The sequence below is a fragment of the Echinops telfairi genome, unplaced genomic scaffold (assembly GCF_000313985.2).
Source record: "Echinops telfairi isolate 266 unplaced genomic scaffold, ASM31398v2 ScPeMD7_23;HRSCAF=83, whole genome shotgun sequence".
NCBI lineage: Eukaryota > Metazoa > Chordata > Mammalia > Afrosoricida > Tenrecidae > Echinops > Echinops telfairi.
In genome coordinates this window covers 45,320,768-45,340,433 of record NW_022103920.1, presented here as the reverse complement: position 1 = coordinate 45,340,433, position 19,666 = coordinate 45,320,768, and the positions used below count along the sequence as shown (strand labels likewise).

At 38.9% G+C, this 19,666-nt stretch overlaps 1 protein-coding gene across 1 annotated transcript in view; it reads left to right on the top strand.

Moving 5' to 3' along the window:
• MAGI2 (membrane associated guanylate kinase, WW and PDZ domain containing 2) overlaps window positions 1-19,666 on the top strand; it is a 1,552,529-nt gene that overhangs the window by 106,870 nt on the left and 1,425,993 nt on the right. The window lies entirely within an intron of this gene.

The following is a 19,666-nucleotide window of genomic DNA, read 5'->3' as shown; positions in this document are numbered from 1 at the left end:
AGCCTGGCCGATAATCACATGTGGTGCTGGTTGAAAGGCGGAGGGATAAATGGGTGGTGAAGCCTCGCCTTTCTAGTTCTCGGGTCTCTTGTTCTCCCTCAGCTCTCCTAAGGTCCAGATTTAGTTGATTTATAACCAGTCAATGTGGACTGGAGAAAATTCAAAGTTCTCTCTAGACTCTGCTAATTCTAGGGGTTTCATTCCCAGCCTGTGATTCTCGTGTGTTGTCACTAGTGTTTGTCCCATGTTTTTCTAGGTACACAATTTAGCCTTTTAATGGTTGCTTATGGTACAAATGGTGTTCGGGATTCATTTGGGAGAAATTCTAGTCAAAACTCTCTATTTGTCACCTCTTCAGGACCCAGACTTTACCAAGGAATCTTCTGCCTCAACTAATTTGCAAAATTCTAATTGATTGCATTTTTAAATTCATATTTTGATTTCTGGGATCTTGAGGTTATGGGAGATTTTTCATTAACTCCTAGAGGTTTTACCTATAGGTTAGGGAATTCTAGACCATCAAACCATTTTAGCTTTCTGAAATCCATCTGTTTAGGTCTTGCCTGGTGTCCTTTTGTGGACTGTGGAAGTTCAGTTCCAGCCTTTGCAGTATGACTGTGGACTGCTTGGTTTCCTGGTGCTCCTGGGGGTCTCGCTGATTTTTGCTGGTGCTGCCTAAGTGTAAGAAAGAGGTTTTCCCACCCTGGGCTTCCAGGTATCTCTCAGGATATGGTCTGAATACCTGCTAGTGCCTCCCACTCCGCAAACACACACCCTGCTGACCGTGGTCCTGGTATTTCTGGGTGGAAAAAAAGACTATCCAGCCAGGGAGAAAGAGGAGTGGGGTGGGAAATAATTCTCCAGACCAAGTCCTTTCACTCCGTAACATTCTGCATCCCTAAAAGGACGTTCGGTTCTCTCTTTAGTGACCTTCCATTCACAGCCAGCCTCACATCTTGCCTCATCTTGATGTTAGAAATATAGCAGTCACAAATTCAGGAGGAGACAGCTTCCTCTTTCTCCGGGTAATTAGCATAGCATCAGACAATACCCAGTAGCCTTCATCGTGCAATGGTTAAGCATATGTGGCTGCTAACCAAGAGGTTGATCTGAACCCACCGGCTGTTCTGTGGGAAAACAGTGCGGCAGCCTGTTCCTGTACCACTCCGGAAACCCTACAGCATTGTTCTATACAGCCCTCCCAGCCCCTCGTTAGTGTTCCTGTGTGCTGAAATCGACTTGCCCCAGGGAGTTGTAGACAATTTCTTATTTAACCAAATGCGCACTGCTCCTGGTTTACCACACTCATGTGTCTAGGCTGGTCGTTTGTTTATTTTGGGGTTGGGGGTGACAAAAAGTAAAAACAATTATAATTGTATGAGCATACCTCTCTAATGAAGCTTTCTAATACATGTCTTTCAACTGCAAATATTTGAGTATACAAGGGACTTCAAGAAGTTCATAGAAAGATCCCTGTCTGGGAGAGAGAAGCGAGGAGGGAGTGGAAAAAATGAGGAGCTGATGCCAAGGGCTTAAGTGGAGAGCAAATGTTTTGAGAATGATGAGTACATTGAATGTACAAATGTGCTTGACACAATGGATGTGTATATGAATTGTGATGAGTTGTATGAGCCCCCAATAAAATGATTTAAACAAAAAAGGAGAGACAATGAGATAGAACTAGATAATGTAAAAGAAGAAGTATAATAGAAGAAAAGGACAAAGATGGAGAAAATAAAGTTAAAAAATAATAAAAACAAAACAAAACCAAAAGAAAGATCCCTTTATATCTTAATTCCATTTTCCCGTGAACATTTTGAAGCACCCTTACATATTCAGTAATTTAAAACACCCATTACATGTTTTAAATTATCACACAAAATCAATGCCCTAAACCACCACCATTACTGGGGGTGGGGGCTGGGAGCCAAAATCGCCTCAATTTGAAATAATTAAATAAAAGATATATTTTGTATAACTAGTATTTACATAGCTTTTATGATTTGCAACTATTTTCAGGCACATAACCACGTTTCAATGATAATAAAAAATATGGAGGAGACAAGGATGCTGTTAATAGTTTTGGTTACATAGGTTAAATAATAATAATAATAATAATAATAATAATTCAAAGTGGTTACAGGGTGTACCCAGTATTTCTAAGCTAGCAAAGTGTGACTGGGGGGACATACATTTTAAGTTTCGTTGTGTGCTGGTGGGAAGCAATGGGATCGTGTTTCCGAGAGATAATTTTAGGTCTCCTGCTCAATTTGGGTAGAGGCAGAGGGCATGACCTGCTCACTTTCCTAGGTCCTGTCCAGCCTTCTCTTTCTTTCTACATTTAGCTTCCCTATCAGCTCAACAAAAAGATTGCTTGCTCAATGCACAGTTAAACAAAGTCAGGGTCTCTGTTAGAACGCAAAGGTGATAGTGTTTGTTTCATTTTCCCAAAGAACAAGTAATTTCCTTGAAAGGCAAACCCCTTTCCGAGGGTCCGCATAATTGCAGGGAGCTTTTACATGCTATTTCTCGGCTGGCAGCCACTCTACTGTGCGCCCTGCATAGGAAGCCTGCTTCAGTGAGCAAGAGTTACACAGTGTCACTTTGAAGACGCAGTCGCGTCTCCCAGGATACGTCCTCAACAGCCTGATGAGACAGGGGATTGGTGCTTTGACTCTTTCTTTGGATTTGCTTTGACTTTCAGAGTCCTTGGGGTTATTGGCTAATCTGCAGGAATCAAAGCTTCTGGCAATTCAGGAATGTTTGAATAGTGAAACAAGCCTGCCTGTCAGCTCTTCAGTACTGAAAGAGTCCACAAAATGAGTGAAATGACCTCAGGCATTATTTTTAATGCCCACTGTAATCGGCTCTAGATTTACACTGGAGGGTTTGGGGCAGACTTGCACATTTAAATGTAGGAAATTCTGTTTCGGCTGACAGGAAGAACTGGGATTTTTCTAGATGCGCTTCCTCTAAATTTTGGAGGATTATTCATTGACTTAAAAAGTAACCTCTCTCCTGTGAGACTGCAGAGCCGTCTCACAGCGGTCCATCTCATATTCAGCTCCGCATTGGCACGTGCTGTGGCAGAAGGCATGTTTTTCTTCAGTGTGGGGACACCTAGCCAATTTCTTTCTTTTGGAAATAAAGGTCCACCTGGCTGTTTTAACTATTTTCTGTCAATGCCAATATGACAGTCAAGGTTGTTTTCCTCTATATTTCAAAAACTGGTTGAGATTGTAGCATTTAATCTTGATAGCATTTATTTTTCTTTTCCCCCCTTCCCCCCTTTTTAAGAACAATACAATAAAAAGGCTTTAGAAGGTGTAGAGTGATCTTTGATTAACATACCTTTTCTGAAAAGAAACGTTTTCTGTATTCTGCTTGCTTTTCATTCCAGGATACTTTTCTGCTTTCCTTCCTTAATGTTTGAATCCTGGCGCTAAATCTCTGCAGTGGCAATGACTTCCTGAAGATTGAAGTGCCCCCCCCCCCATTAGACGTGATTGCCAATGGAGATTATCATGGGGGGCAAAATATTTGTACCACACCAGGTTACTCATTAGCAATTCTAGAACGTGAATGCTAAAGAAAATCATGGGACCCTTAATTTTGGGTGGTGGTGGTGATTACTTATTTATTTTAAATCATTTTATTGGGAGCTCCTAGGGCTCTTATCACAATCCATACATACATTCATGTGACAAGCGCGTTTGTACATATGTTGCCATCATCGTTTTCAAAGCATTTTCTTTCTACTTGAGCCCTTGGAATCCACTCATTTTTCACACCCTGCCTCCCTCATGAACCCTTGATAATTTATAAATTATTGTTTTGTTTTTCATGTCTTACACCAACAGCTGTTTCCCTTCATCCACTTTTCTGTTGTTTGTCCCCCTGTGAGGGGGTTATATGTTGACTATTATCATCAAGGTCCCCTTTCTCCCACCACCCTCCCCTTACCTTTCTGTTTTTATATAATATTGGCATTTTAAATATACAAGGGGATACCCCCAAAAAATCTGAAAGAAAGGTCCCCTGGGCAGAGCTTTCATAGTAAGCATTTTTACTGCTAGGCGAGCATCCAGCAGCTCCCTTTGAGTTAGTGCACCCAGTGGTGTTGCCTGGGAAGGTTCTCTCTGGTAACAGTGTGTTATTTTGTAAAAGCAGTTTCACTCAAACCTCCATTTTTGTGCTGGATGGTTTAAGAGAACAGCATGCAGTTGTGAAAATTTATTTCCTACTGAAGAAAAATTCCACAGAAACTTGTTATGTTGAATACAGCTTATAAGTATAGCGGCTATGGGAAAAACTCAAGTGCGGGAGTGGTTTTCTCGCTTTAAATAAGGCGAAATGCTGACTGATGACACTTACTGTGGATGTCTGCCGACTTCTGGAGCAGACAAAAATGTTGACTCATAGTGCATTTGGAGTTCATTCCACCAGGTCATACTGTTAATCAAGTTTTCTATTTAGAGGTTCTGAAAAGATTGTCTAACAGTGTGCAACAAAAATGGCCTGATTTGTGGCAGACAGGGGACTGGTTTTGCCACCACGACAATGTACCTGCTCACAAAGCCACTCAGTGTGCCAGTTTGGGGCAAAAATCAGCATGCCTTTCTTGCTCCATGCTCCTGTGTCACCTGGCCTATCTCAGTGTGACCTCTCTTTGTTTCTGAGAATGAAGAGGGGCATAAAAGGACAGTAATTTGAAGACGAAGAAGAGGTGAAGAAAAAAAATGTGGGAGGTGCTGTCAGCTATCCAAACAGATGAGTTTGAAAAATGATTCCACAAATGGAATTGCAGACTTAACAAATGTATTAAGTGTAATGGAGAGTGCTTTGAAGGTGATAAGGTTGTTTCTTAAAACAATTTAAATACATAGGTTTGAAAAAAAATTCCGTTTGGGGGATTACCACCTTGAATGGGAGTTTTTTTATTTTGCAATATTTCTTTGCCAGATTTCCTTCTAAAAGGAAATGCACATTCTAAATGCACATTAAAAGACATGCACATTCTACATGACCATGATATAAAAGATTTAACATTCTATGTATAAGAATCAGAACGTGTTCATCTCTCAATTGTTTTTAGTATAGTATCTCTGAAATAGGAACTTTAGTCATAGTAAAACTACTTTATAAAATATTCATTGACTGATATTCTTTTTAAGTCAGTGTAATGAAATAATTTCTTTTACTTCTAAAAGGATAACAAACGCCCAGCCAAATCCTGTGGAGTCAGTCAGTGCCTACTCATTGAGTCACTGTGTATCCAAGTAGGTAGAACTGTGCTCCCAGAGTTTTTAATGGATGGTTTTGAGAAATGAATCATACACACTCTCTTTGGAATCAACCCTGGATGGACCTGTCAACTAATCTTTCAATTAAAACTATTTGAATTCACCACACAGAGAATCCCTCCAAAAAGAGTGAGGAGATTGAGAACCAGGTTTCTACATAAATACAATCGGTGTTCCATTTAAAACTTTGATGTCACAGCAGGGCCAACCACATTGCCCAAAACATCCCACAATCACCACGCTTGTCTTCTGATTAGGTCGAGGACTACACACTGACTTAGGTAACAATGCTTCTCCATCTTGTTCAGGGGGTTCTGACTCTCCTGCCCAGCGACAGGTTTGTTTCTCTAGCTGTAGATAAAATGTGAAGTTTACACCCCAAACGCAACGAGAAAGAAAATAATTCTCTCTAAAAGTCTGTGACCAAACACCAGAGACTCGGCAGAGAAAGTTTTCATGCCTCAGTAACTTCTTTTCCAAATTTCCCTACATCTCACCCTCCTGTCATTTCTGCAGCACCTTCCTCTTGGAACACATTTAGAGTCCCTTCGTATCCATGTCTTCAGCTGTAACAGGAATGTATTAATAGAGCCTCCATCATATGGCAATTGGGAGGATTAAATAAATTAATGCATATAAAATGCTAAGCATGCAAAGTACTAATCCTGGCACACCAGAAAGGCTTAGCGGAAGTTTTTAGTTTTCATTTTGGTACAACATTCCAAAACTTTCAAAATCCTGAAACTCAGCTTCTATAAGTCCCTCTTAGAATTTGTTTGTTTTAATGGGTTTTTTTGTTTTGCTTTTGTTTTTTATAATCATGACTCTAAATTGAATGGCATTTAAATTTAAATACTTCAGTTGTCTTCTCAACACCATCTGGGATAAGGTTCTTTTAAGTCTGCGATCTATGGCTACTGTACCTTCTTTTTGAATAATGTGTTCCTTTAAAAACTAAACCACATTTGCTTTGGTGCCCAGTATCAACCCTGGGAGCTGGGTAAAGGGCTTGGTAAAACAGAGGGCCCATTTAAAAGAGAAGCTCCTTCAGGAAAAGGATGTATACCAGGGATTGTAACAAGAGCCTCAGGCAAAACAGCACTGTTGAGGACCAGCAGAACCACACCCAGTTTCATTCTCTGCTCCAGAGGGTTGCTCTGAGCTGGAGCTGACTCTCCTAGCAACAACACTGAGCAAGGTCTGGACAGCCATCTTGCAAGCTCCTCTGTCTCCCCTCCATTGCTCCTGGAAATGCGTAAGCAGAGTGTGGGCGTGTCCTTCTTAAAAGGAAACTGGCTGGAATCTGGGCAAGATGACCTCCAAGAGACCTTCCTACCACTCCAGGATCAGTCTGTAACAACACATCCAAAGAACCCGGGGCTTTTACAAAACTACACTTAGGAGCACACCAAAAGAGAGAATGCTTGCTAAGTGCTTTCTGCCTGACCAACTACCATTTCCAAAATAACCACTCAGTTAGGAGTTCCCCAAACGAGTCAAAGCTGTTTGTATATGCTTCCAGCCATCCATGTATAACTTTGCATAGCTGGCGTTTTTTGAGCTTTGTGAAGAATTTATGAAAGTCCAAAGATTTATTTTTAGTAGCCCTATAAGCACGAAGAGTTGCTAAATGTGTTCATTGCTGAGAAGATAGTGATGCTTCACTTGTTATTAAGCCATAGGAGCATTCTCCCATTTTTAATTTATACGTGGCTTTATCTTATAGCCCCGGTGCTGCAGGGAAAGTCATCATCCGTCCTGAAGGGGAAGGCTGAATTTCAATCAAAATAAGTCACAGCTAATTGCTTTGATTTTTATTCGAATAAATAGATGAATAATTTTGATCTATCCCCATATGCCCTGTGACCACACACATTTGAATCACTGGGAACAGTGAAATTGTTGACATTTTTAATCACTCACCACAGTGCCTGGCACTTTAAAATATTGAAAGATTTCAGGAGAAAGATTTAAGGTGCCTGTCAATCCATAAGTGCTTTCGCTCATGTGAATTCTGCACAGGCCGCTTCGTGTTCCTTATAAAGTGTCCATCTTTCACATTGAAATGCTTTTAAACTTTGGAAATATTCCATGGATTATAATAATCTTGTACATTTTTACAAGGCTAAAGCTTAATTTGATATTTCAATAATTTTAATGAATTAACAATTCTATTTCATCCTAAATTGATTCATCTATCATGTTATAATAATTCATTTATAGTAGGTACAGAATTATCCTTAGAGTAGCTTGGTCCCTTTATCATTTTCTCATGCATGAATAAATAGTAGGTAAATAAATTACCTTGCTTCCCTCCAAACATTGTTTTCAATGGGGAAACCCCTACATGCTAGAAAAGAGCAAATTTCCCAACCATTATGTTGAGAAAACTTTATAATGTCTTCTGTTACACTTGATTATATGTAATTCCAATTTGTAAACAGAGAATTTCTAACTTTAGATGTTAACAGAGGCATAACAAGAAAAACCAGAGCTACCTATAAATCTTTTTCTTAGCTATACATCCTATTCCTTTAGGTCAGACTAGATCCTGCCACTCTACAATATCTTAAAATGTCAAATATGTATCAAATATCAGATAAGCCCTTAATATGGGCTGCATGTTATACTGAATCAGTTTATAGCTCTCTAATGTTAGAGGATATTATTTCTTTGTTCTCACTCACAGCTGCCAAATCATTTCCAACTCAGAGTAAAGCTGACCTACTGCATTCCAAGACAGTAAATCTTTATGGGAATAGAAAGCTTATCTTTTTCCTGTTCTTTGCTCTATATAATAGATTTTTGCTTTTACAATTAAACTCACTTTTTTCTTTTTAAAAATAATCTCTGTTAACCTTAGCTATAAAGGATTATTATATAATAAAGCTTATTTAATAAAACTTTATTTAAAACTAAAAATAATTATAATAATCCAGCCTTTACATTTTTTTTATTTTCTTATATTTTAGGTGCAAGTTTACACAGCAAATTAAGTCCCCAATTTACATACAAATTGTTCTATGACTTCTATTTCTACAGTGTGTCACCATTCTCATGATTTCTATTCAGTTTGTTTTGTTTCCATTGATCTAATTTCTCTGCCTCCTTTTCCTTTCCATCTTTGGTAAATGTTGACAGTTTTGGTCTCGGATAGCTCATTGTTTAAGAGACCACATCACTCATAGATTATACCCTTTATTTTATAAGCCAATCTATTATTGATGTGAAAGTTGACCTCCAAGGTGATGTTAGTTCCAAGTTCAAAGACTATCTTAGCACAATAGTTTGGGGGATCCCTTTATTCTCTCTCAGTTCAATAAGTAAAGTCATTTTTAGGAATTTGGATTTTGTTGTCCATTTCTCCCCTTATTCTACCTGGGACCTTCTTTTGTGTCTCATGTCAGAATGATCCAGACACCATGTCATTTGCAGACTCAGCCTGGAAGCAGCCCATCCATCCTGTGGAGTAGGTTCTTCTCTGATTCTTCTTTTCCCTCCATTCTCTTTTCCTCCTGACAAGTTGAGACCAGTAGTGAAATCTTAGATAGCCACTCACAAGCTTTTAAGAACCCAAAGCGGTACTTAGCAAATGAGACAATGGAGCATGATGCTTATGAACTCTGTGTCAGCTGAGCTGGCTGAGATGCCTCATGAGACTCTCATCCTAGGTTTTTTCATTCTTTTTTTTTAATTGTGCTTTGAGGAAATGTTCACAGAGCAGATTATCAGTTTTATATCTGATGATCTGTATACATTTTGTTTTATCTTACTCATTTCAGTCCCCTCAATATACTGACACTTTTTTTCCTTCTTCTGTGTTTAGCATTTCATTTTCCAGTCCCTTCCTCCCGGACCTTGCTGATCATTATAGCTGGCTGATGTCACCAGCTTCAATGGCTGATTCTTCTAAGATACACATACCTCATGAGGGCTATTATTACCTTATAGACATGCCTATTGTTTGGCTTATAGACTTGTCTATTGAACTCACAGGATGAGTTCAATTCTAGACCTAAAGGGTGACTGAGGCCCAATGTGTTGGGGACCCCCTGGTCTCTAACGATCAGTAAGCTTTTATGATTATGAAGTTTTTACCACATTTTCCCCCTTCACATCCAGGACCTTTCAGGGCAGAAGGATAAACACTTCTTACTTTATGCACTTGTTCTGTACTATCAACTAATACAAGGAGGGAGATGCTTTCCTTCTTCCCAAGAATTCATTCCAAACTACAAGTATACATTGAATTTTGTCCCTTAAGCATACGTGTTGGAAATCCTAACCTCTATACCTAAGATTATATTTCCATTTCAGAATGGACAACTTTGCTAAATTATTGAAGCAGGGTTAGTTTGGGCTGTATTTGAGCTCGTCTGTATAAAGATGTAAAAGAAAGTCAACAAGGAAGCCAGTAAGGAGGGATGAGGGGAAGATCTCCACTGAACCAGTCAAGAGTAGCTGACGTGTTTTCCTCCGAGACCACAGAGAAAATGCGAAGCCTCCCTCCCAATGCAGCACCTTGATTTCAGACTTCTTTTTTACTAATCTTTGAGAAAAGTCTTTGTGAAAGTCGTACCCTTGTGAAATCTCCTGTTATAGCAGCACTAGATAACCAAAACAAACACTTTTGTTAAAACAGAGAAACATAAATTTCAATTCCACACTAACAGACCAAAGTATTTAAAACTCAATAGAGAAACAAAAAGATTTAGCCCTTACCTGTACTCATATTTTAATAGGAAAAGCTATGCTTATTTAATGCTTGTATCTTCTTCATATTTAACCCACCAATTTCATTTTTATTCAGCACATCTTAAATATTTGTTTGTCTTGTCACTCCAAAAAATTAAAAGAAGATAAATGCCCCCAAATACTTCCTTTATTTTTAAAAAATATTGCAATTACAACAAAGCCGTAATGAGGGAGAGGGACTGATTTTAGAGACTAACTGGGATTATAAGAAAATTCGGTAATGTCCTATTGTTGTTCCCTCTCTTAGTAAATTTGTTCTTTTATAACACTAAATGTATTACACTTTGTATTCTCAAAGCACCATTAAAAGGTTAAAATAAATGGTTTGTTTGCTTAAGGTTCCATGTAAAAAGGGTTATGAAACTGAGAACAAAAGGAGGGATTCTAGGGAGCTGCGGGATCACTGCTGGTTAAGCTTGACTGTTGGCTTCTTCCTGGCACGAATGTAAAAGTTAATGGACCCTGTTCCCAACAACTTCAGCCCTTAAGGTTGTGGAGCCCTGTGTGTACTTGTGGAAGAACATGCTGTTTTCTTGCTTTGCTTTGTTTTTAATGGCATTACATGACTTTTCACAATTTTATACTCATATCCTTTTAAGTCTTGTTTGAGCTACTAAAAGTGAAAACCCTGAAATATGTTGACTATGTGGTCTCGGTTCCAAGTTCCTGGCTCTTCACATCAGCTTTGTAGCTAAATATGAAGACAGGGAAGAAAATTGGCTGAGTACCTGTTATGTCCTAGGAACTACTAAATCAAAACAAAAGACACTCGCATTGAGTCGACGTGGACTCACAGCAGTCCTGTGTAGGGGGTTTCCCAAGGCTGTACATCTCTACAGGGGTGGTGATTCTCCTCTTTCTCCTACTGAGAGGCTGGCGGGTTTAAACCACTGATCTTTCAGTTAGCAGCCCAATGCTGACTCGACAGGTGAATTCGAAATGGTCAACTTTTTTGTTAACTTTGCAACTGATTTCATCACCACTGTACCACAGGGTTTCTTCTAGTTCAACACACACACACACACACACACACACACACACCACCCCCAAACAACAGCAAACAAGGCAGTGGAGTTGATTAAACAGTGTAGAATGGCTCAGTAGGAAATCTGAGGCCTAAAGTCTTCATGGAAGCAGACTGGATTATCTTCCTCCAGCAGTGCAGCTGGTGGGATTGAACTAAAGCTCTTTGATTCGTTTGCCACCATTTACTTCACTTCCCCACCAAGGATTTATGAGAAGTATACGGGAACCTGACTGGAAATATCAGCACATCGTCCAATGGCATAGTCACAGGGTGAGTAAAAGATAAGAATTGGAATTTAAAAAGCATATGACTTTAAATGCCATGCTATACTCCTGAAGCAAGTGAGCACATAGCATGCAATTAGTACTACAAACAAAATCATTTAATAGTGCTCATAAAAGGGCTAGAAAATGTAGCCGTGAGAACATCGACTATGAGGTCATGTTTTCTGTGTTCAGCCCAGAACCAACAACTGTAGACCTGCTGACCTTGGACACGTTTCTGAATCTTGCTAGATTCATTTTCCTTATATTTAAAATTAATAACAACAGGTACCTCATAGGGTGTTGTGACACGTGGCACAGAGCCAGTGTTATCATGGTTGCTGTCACTGATTTTCACTAGGAGAGGATGTTTTGCTGTTGTTATTATTGAATCAGCCTCCAACAGTGGCAGTAGGACCAGTCTCTTCTGGAGCAGAGCCACCAGCCTTTCTCCCGAGTCTCTCTCACTCGGGAAGCTCTCCTGAAACCTCTTCAGAATCACAGCAATGCACAAGCCTTACTGACCAATGTCTAGTGGCTGCTCTGGACGTGTACTGGTCTGAAATCCAACCTGAGTCTCCTGCACAAATGGCAAAATTGAATTCTACAAGAGTCACCACTGTCTCTAATGGGTACTTACAGGCCACTTTATTTCATTGCATCTTTTTCTAAAACAAAACAAGAATGAAGCAGCATGGAACTTGGAATCCACTATTGGAATCCTAATTTCCAAGCTACTTTTGTACTTTAAAATTCATAAAAGTGAAAGTAATGAATGTTGATCCTGTGCTGATAATTTATCTGCATCATTTTAAAATTAATTTTTCCATAGTGTACCTATTTCTACTGAGAAATAATGTTACCCAATAGCAAAATTTATGAATTTTATGAAAATAATAACTTAATAAATTATGAGTCTGTTGCTACATTTAAAAATTTTATGCAACTTAACAACCACCTGTTATGTACAAATATTGCACAAAAATGTAAATGACAAATGATGGTAAAATGATTTTACTATATAAAGGAAGCATTTTTAACCTGAAGGATTAAGACTTCTTGGATATTTGTTAAGATTACCAATGGGTGACAGAGTTATACTCTATTCTTTTGTCTCCATGGTTGGGTTCCTCTGCATTCTACATCTTGGTCTAAAAAGGAAGAGAAAAAAGAGATTATTGCACGTATATTTTATGTTGTTAATTTGTTTTCTAAATGATAAAGCTCTGTTTTACTACAGGTAAAAATAATAATTCTCTCTTCTGGAAAGAAGTAATTAGTATGTAAACAAAAAACTGAAAACTGATGATATGATAAATACTACACTTTTCCCAAAAAGTTTTTTTTAATTGTTTTCTAAAAAAGGTTTTCTTTTTAATTGTTTTACTGTTGGTTGCAAAACGATTGCAGAAAGCTGGGCTTTTTGTTTTGTATATACTTAGAGGAAAATATTTTGTGAACATTCTTTATTATTACTATTCAACATCCTATGACTACTGTGCTAGGGTCTATAAAACTGATATTTATTACCTAACTTAGATCATCAAAGATGGTATAATGACTACTGATCCTGGACACAGTGACCCAAGACCAGAGGAGTTGTGAGCGGACATCAAGACCGGCATAGCGGAAGAAAGCCGAGGGTCACTAGAGGACAAGCAAGAGTGAAAAGACAAAATTGGATGTCAGAACAGAGACCAGAAACTTGCTCTTGAATATAGAGAAGCCAACATGATTGGAAGAAATGATAAAGTAAAAGACTTAAACAGAAAATTTCAAAGAACAACTTAAGGAGAAACAATAAATTATTATAATGGAATGTGCACACACCTGGAGAATGACCATAAGGGAAGAACATCCCCAACATTTCTGAAGCAAAAACCAACCAGTTGCTGTCAAATTGGTTCTCATACCCGGTAACCCCATTTGTTTCCAAGTCTTACTGCATTCCTTGTAGAAGGACATGGCCAATCCTTTTTGTCTGAGGCACCTGTGGGTGGAGTTGAGAAGATCACCTTTTCATTAGTAGCTAACTGTTTGCATTACCAGGAATAATTGATTTTGAAATTCCTGAATAATATAGCACCAATAATTTTACTTGTGACTTTTTGACAATATGATTCTGAAACAGTTTACTTTAAAGAAAGGTTTGTGTCCTTGCATATAAATTTATATGCTATATATATATACAAATAAAAAGAAAAAAAGAGGAGCTGATACCAAGGGCTCAAGTAGAAAGAAAATGTTTTGGCAACATATGTACAATTGTGCTTAAAACAATTGAATGATGGGTTATTATAAGATTTGTAAAAGCCCCCAATAAAATGATTAATCAAAAAAATGTACTTTGATTCCAGCTTCATTTTTTTTCATGCTCCTCCATTGAAGCTTTTTAGTTGAAGTCTAACAAAGGAATTAACAAGTTGGAGTTCTAAAGAGTCTCATGATATAGATGTTAGAGATGAAAGGAAGAACTTCCAAGTGAATTTCCTGGAAGTACAGGATTGAAGTTCAAGGAAAATGTATAAAAAGAAACAAAAGAAACCTGAGCTCTAAGAGGTGGGTGGATCCATAGAAAATGTAAGCCTGGTTGAAAAGCTAAGAGGAAAAATGCACAACCCAGTGTCAGAAGCTCACGAGACAAGTTCAGGGTGATCCATTGTACAGTAGCAAAAGAAAGATAGGCAAAAACAGGAAATGTAATTCAATTTATGGAAAAACATACTTGAGTGTAAACTACGTAAAGCACGATTAAGTTTGGGGGAAATGAAAATATTGTGTTGATCACATGTTCAAGTCATTATAAAAAATAAATATGATAGATTTCAAAAGTCAGATAGAGTTTTTTGTTTTAGTGTGCAGTTTATTTTTACAAGATAGATGATAGAAAGGCATCCGGTTATTTATTGTTTCAAGCAACAAATATCTATATGGTAGATTTTCTGTAAAATTCTCATCTAGACTAGCAAATCAGCCCCGTACTTCTCACCCCACCTGCCAGGAATTGATAACCAACTACAAAGTGAGAGGGAAGACTTCCTTACATCCGATCAGATTGCAAGTTTGGGAGTTTCACAAAACTATCCTCAACCAATAATTCACTAAAAAAGACGTGTGGACCTCCCTAAAACCTACTACCACTCACTGCCATTGAGTAGAATCCGACTCACAATGACCCTATCCAACAGAGTCTACCAGCCCCTGTGGGTTTCTGAGACTGTAACTCTTTAGAGGAAAAGAAAACTTATCTTTCTTTAGAGCAGCTAAGGGTTTTGAACTACTGACTTTGTGGCTAGCAGACCAAAGGTAACCACCATGCTACGATGGCTTCTTAAACGTACTATGAACAAACTAACAAACAAAAACACCCAACAATTCAATACTGTCGAGTCTATACTGACTCAGCAACCTGATAGGACAGGGCAGAAATGCCCCTGTGAGTTTCCAAGACTATAACTGTTTGCAGGAGTAGAAAGCCTTGTTTTTTCCCCTAAACCTACTATAGTCATTGTTAATTATAGTAAAAAGCAAAACAAAACAAAGATATTAAAATCAGCCACTAGAAGAGATACATAGCGTAGAGTCGGAGAAAGTTCCACAAGTCACCGTGTTAAAGTAAGACATTGGGTATGGCCCTAGAGGTCCACCAAGAATCGCAATCCTTCATTCAGGAAACTCCAAAAATTTTTCTATTAGCTGGGGAAAAAACAAAGCCTTTCTTTTTGTAAGGCCAAAAATAAAAAAGAAGTGGAAAAATAAGAAGCTTTTGTTTGTGCATAGGAAAGATGTGAGGGCTATGGGAGGGGGGAGGGGGGAGGGACAGCCTGGGGACAAGGATTGATGAGATCATGTTCACAAATAAGAAGTTATATCCTTTGGGGGGATTGACAGTCAGTGGTCAGTGACTTAGGAAATTAAAGAAGTCCACAAAGCTATACTTAATAAAAGATCTACTATTATAACATATTTGCCTTATTCTCACACATGTGGATGTCATACGGGCTTACTGCATGCATGACAGACAGTGCTCACCCTCAAGGAAGACTTAAACATTGCATATTTGCACAATAAGTTGTGTGAACTCAGAACTCTTAAGAATTCAGAGAAAGAGTTCATTTCTCGTGAGGGCGATCAGTGTTGAATATGGGGTCTCATCTGTAGGGATGGGGACAACTCCAACAACCCTTTTACTTAGAGATGGGCCAACCGTGTAGGTGTGCAGGGCTCCACACCCATGAGGAGTTAGGGTGTCGGAAGAACTGACTGCTAAGGAATACAGCATGGAAGGGCTGGAGAAAGACAGGACAGGTGCCAGTGGATTTTGAATGCCTGGAAAAGAGTCTTTGCTTTCTAAGGCAGGCAGTCACCACTGCACAGGGGAGAGCAGAATCAACTAGCTGTTGAGGATGTCTTATCTCACCACAGGTAGAAATGGAGAAGTGCAAAAAAAATGGGGATATGTCATTGTCTAAAATTTTATACTCTGAAAATGAAACATCAGGATGAAATTAGTTTTTTTTTCCTGAAAGGTAAAATGGTCCTAAGAAATTAGATGCATGTTTGCAAGTACATTTGGGAAGAAATAAAGTATGTATTCCAATAGATAACTGTATAATGACATTTGAAATGTAGATAGGGAAGTGCTTTAAAGGAAAAGGGCTCTGTGGAAGGAAAGGAGGAGGGGAAGGCTTCCTTCTTGCTCATTAGGACAGCACGGCAGCTTCAGAGACATTGCAGCGACGTTACCATTCCCTCAAGGAGAATGAACACTCATTCTTCCCAGCCACGTTGTCAACTATTATTCTCACTTTGACGCCAACTAGCTAAATATAAGAACAATTTTTAAAAAAAGAAAAAAACAATATGGAAATGCATCACCATTAGCATTCTAATAATGAACCCTGTTGCAATAATTTGATAATTTTCGTATACTTTTCAACACCTCTTCATAGTAGCTAATTTCCTCTGCAAGGGAAGAAATAATGAGTAGAGCGTTATTTTCTTGGCTGGTGAATAACCTATCCAAAGAGAATGACAATCTTGAACCAAGGCATATGTATGATGCTTGTTATGACTGGATAAAGAAAAGCTGTTACTGCCACGTGGAATCTTTAGAACCAAGATGTGATTGAGCTTCAAAGGCTTACTTTTAACTCTGATGTCTTTTTCCTAAGTCATAGGGTTTATAGCGCATACACTAACCGTGCTCTGTGAGGATTTCTCAGTTCTTACACTGAACGTTTTTTCCTCTACTCCTCAAGAGAACACCATAATCCAAGCTCTAACTGTGACTTCTTGGATTCTTGGAATCTTCTCCTATACATAATGAATATGGATATAGAGATTGTGGACAGTGATCTTACTGATGGTCTATTCATTGAGATCTTCTGTCTTTTATGATTAATCAGAGAAAATAAAGATTCTGAAGCAATTTATTGACTCTAGCCAATGCTCACAAATTGGTATTTTGTTAAATAAAAGCAAAGCAAAGCAAAGCAAAGCAAACAAAAAAAACCAACCATGAAACAGTTGCTCTCAAAAAGCGAAATCCAGTGCTTACAAATGGGTGAATAACCAAGCATGTTTATGAAGTATTGCCAAGACTAACAGTACAGCATTCTGATTGGAAGTTGAAAGATCAGGGAAACTAGGCCAAACAACCAAGACAGATATTTACATTGTTTGGTTGGAAACATGAGTTTGGGCATTGAGGTTGGTTAGCTTAAATGTGTAACCAGTGGTGCTTTGTCAGGATGGTCATAAAGTAATATCCTAAAACATTTCCTGAGGACTGTTGATGGGGCTTAAGAACATTACTTCCATATCTTTAGCAACAGAGAAAAATATTTCCTTTGCTATATGTTTAAATCTATTTATACCCTTGACAGTGACAAGAGAATAAGCAAAAGCTAAGATGGTGTCTGGGCTCAGATCTGAGCCAACATGTTATGCTATGAGTCAGTGCCTCAATTTTGGAATGCTCACATTCTTTCCATATATATCCAAATTCCACATCACTAGTTTTAACATTAATTGTTCTGGAGCCACAATTCATTAGCATATTCCAATCTGAGTCATCAAGGAAAAATATCACTTTGATATCACCCTATCTTAGTTGCCTACTGCTGCTATGACAGAAGCATCACAAGTGGATGGCTTTCACAAACCAACATTTAATCTCTCGCAATTTAGGATACTTCGATCTGAATTCAAGGCTTCAGCTCCAGGGAAAGGCTTCCTCGTTTTGGTAGCTCCAAGGAAGGCCCTTCTCTCCTTCCAGTATCTGTGGATTGGACATTTCTAAGAGATCTCCATGTGACTTGGCAGCAATCTTTCTCTGTGTCTGGAAGGTTTCAACACAGGGATCCCAGGTCCAGAGGACATGCTCTACTCTTGCCTCTTCTTTCTTGGTGGTACTGAGGTTCTTCTTCCTCTTTCTTTGCTCATGTAGCTCCCCTTTTATCTCTTGTAGGATAAAAGGTGATACCGGCCACACCCAGGGGAACTGCCCTTGAATCCGATCAGGCTAGGGCATGAGTAAGGTGCTACATCTGACCTTAGTCCCTTTAGAAATTATTAGCTGCTCACATCAGATCACACCATGGAGATTATTATATAATTCCATAACTGCCAAACAACTAGGAATCATGGCCCAAGCAAGTTGACTATGTATGATATTTCACCAGTTGGCCTTTGAAAGTTCATGTCCTTACTACATGCAAAACATTTTTACTCCATCATATCGTTTTCAGTACAAAAAGGAGAAATTGGAGCGAAAGAATGGATATTGGACACAAAACAAATGAAAGCCCCGCTGAACAAGTTACATCAGCTCTTAAGGCTTAAAATGCCTCTTTGTTCTTTGAGACCATCTATGCAGTGGACTTGACCTCTAGACTCTGTTACCCATGCTGTTTAAATTCTTCACGGATGCCCCTCAGTCCCAGGCTCCAGCTACACCTACCAAGCCTCTGTTATGCCAACTCTGCTCTTTCACTGTAGGAAGCCCCAGTCTCTCAGTCTACTTCAGTGGCAATCCCACCCTATCAGCCTTGATAAACCTCATTCTTCCTCTTGGATAAGGAAGCCTTGATCCCTCAATTAGGTTAGTGGTTCTGACCCAATTTCCATGGCACTCATAAACAGGGATCCCACACTTTGAAACCAACTTGGTGACGATATGACTCTGTGAAACCTAGATGTCATAGCCCTACCCTTTGAGAACCAGTAGGTAGGGTTTTATCTTTTGCACCCTATGAGGGGGTGGTCCTACCCTTTGAGACTGAGGCCACTGTTTCCATGTTTTTGTATCTTCAGCTTCTGCTTAATGATTCCTTGGCCTCTCAGCCCATCAGGCCTCTTGGGCTAGCCTGGCCTGGCCTCTGCCCTCCTCTGGCAAGTGTTACAGATGTCTTTAGTTCCATTTATGACTATTGTGGTGCTAGTAGGTCTTGGCCCAAAAGCACTCATAGCTCTGGATCCTTGGGTCTTAGATAAGCCTAGTTACATTGACAAGGACCTGGAAGCCCCTTACTTGACCAGGAAGCCCTCTGCACAAAGGAACTCAGCTCTCTCACTTCCTGGGTCAGCTCCTATGAGCTGTCTCATGCCAGTCTTCTGGTTCTGCTAATTTCTATAGTATTCATGGTTTTATAAGTAATTTTAAACTGTTTTCTGATTGTATTACTGCTTCAACTGCAACCCCCATGTTTATACATTATTCCCCCGCTGGCTTGAAAATTTCTTCTGAATCAAAATATTCTATTTTGTTATGCATATAGTAGAGCAAAGGCGTTTACACATTATAGATACCATTAGGATTGATGCATTTATTTTCCTACCAGAAGAGAATACAGTGGTTGTGAAATTGTTTCATTTTGTTCTGTCGTGATGCTGTAGTTCGTTGGTATATCCCCAGTGCATAGAGTTGCACATTTTCTTATATATAGCATGGAGTCAAGGAAGTTGGATCCACCCCACAGAGATTGTCTCTTATTCCTCATACCTTTTGCTAATTTATCTATAGTGTCAGAAAATAATTCTAACTTGCTTCTAAGGATACGAGTATAACTCCCAAACCCAATTCATGGTCATCGAGTCTGTTATGACTCATGGGACCCCTATATTGCATTTTAGAGACCACAATGTGCCTATATTTATAGGTTTAGTATTAAGGTAGCAGAAGGACATTGGGCCTCCACTCAAGTACTCCCTCAATGCAAGAATATTTTCTTCTATTAAATTGACATTCTATGATGCTCACCTTCCCAACACAACCACTGAAGACAAAGCGGGTGAATAAGTAAATGTGGTGAAGA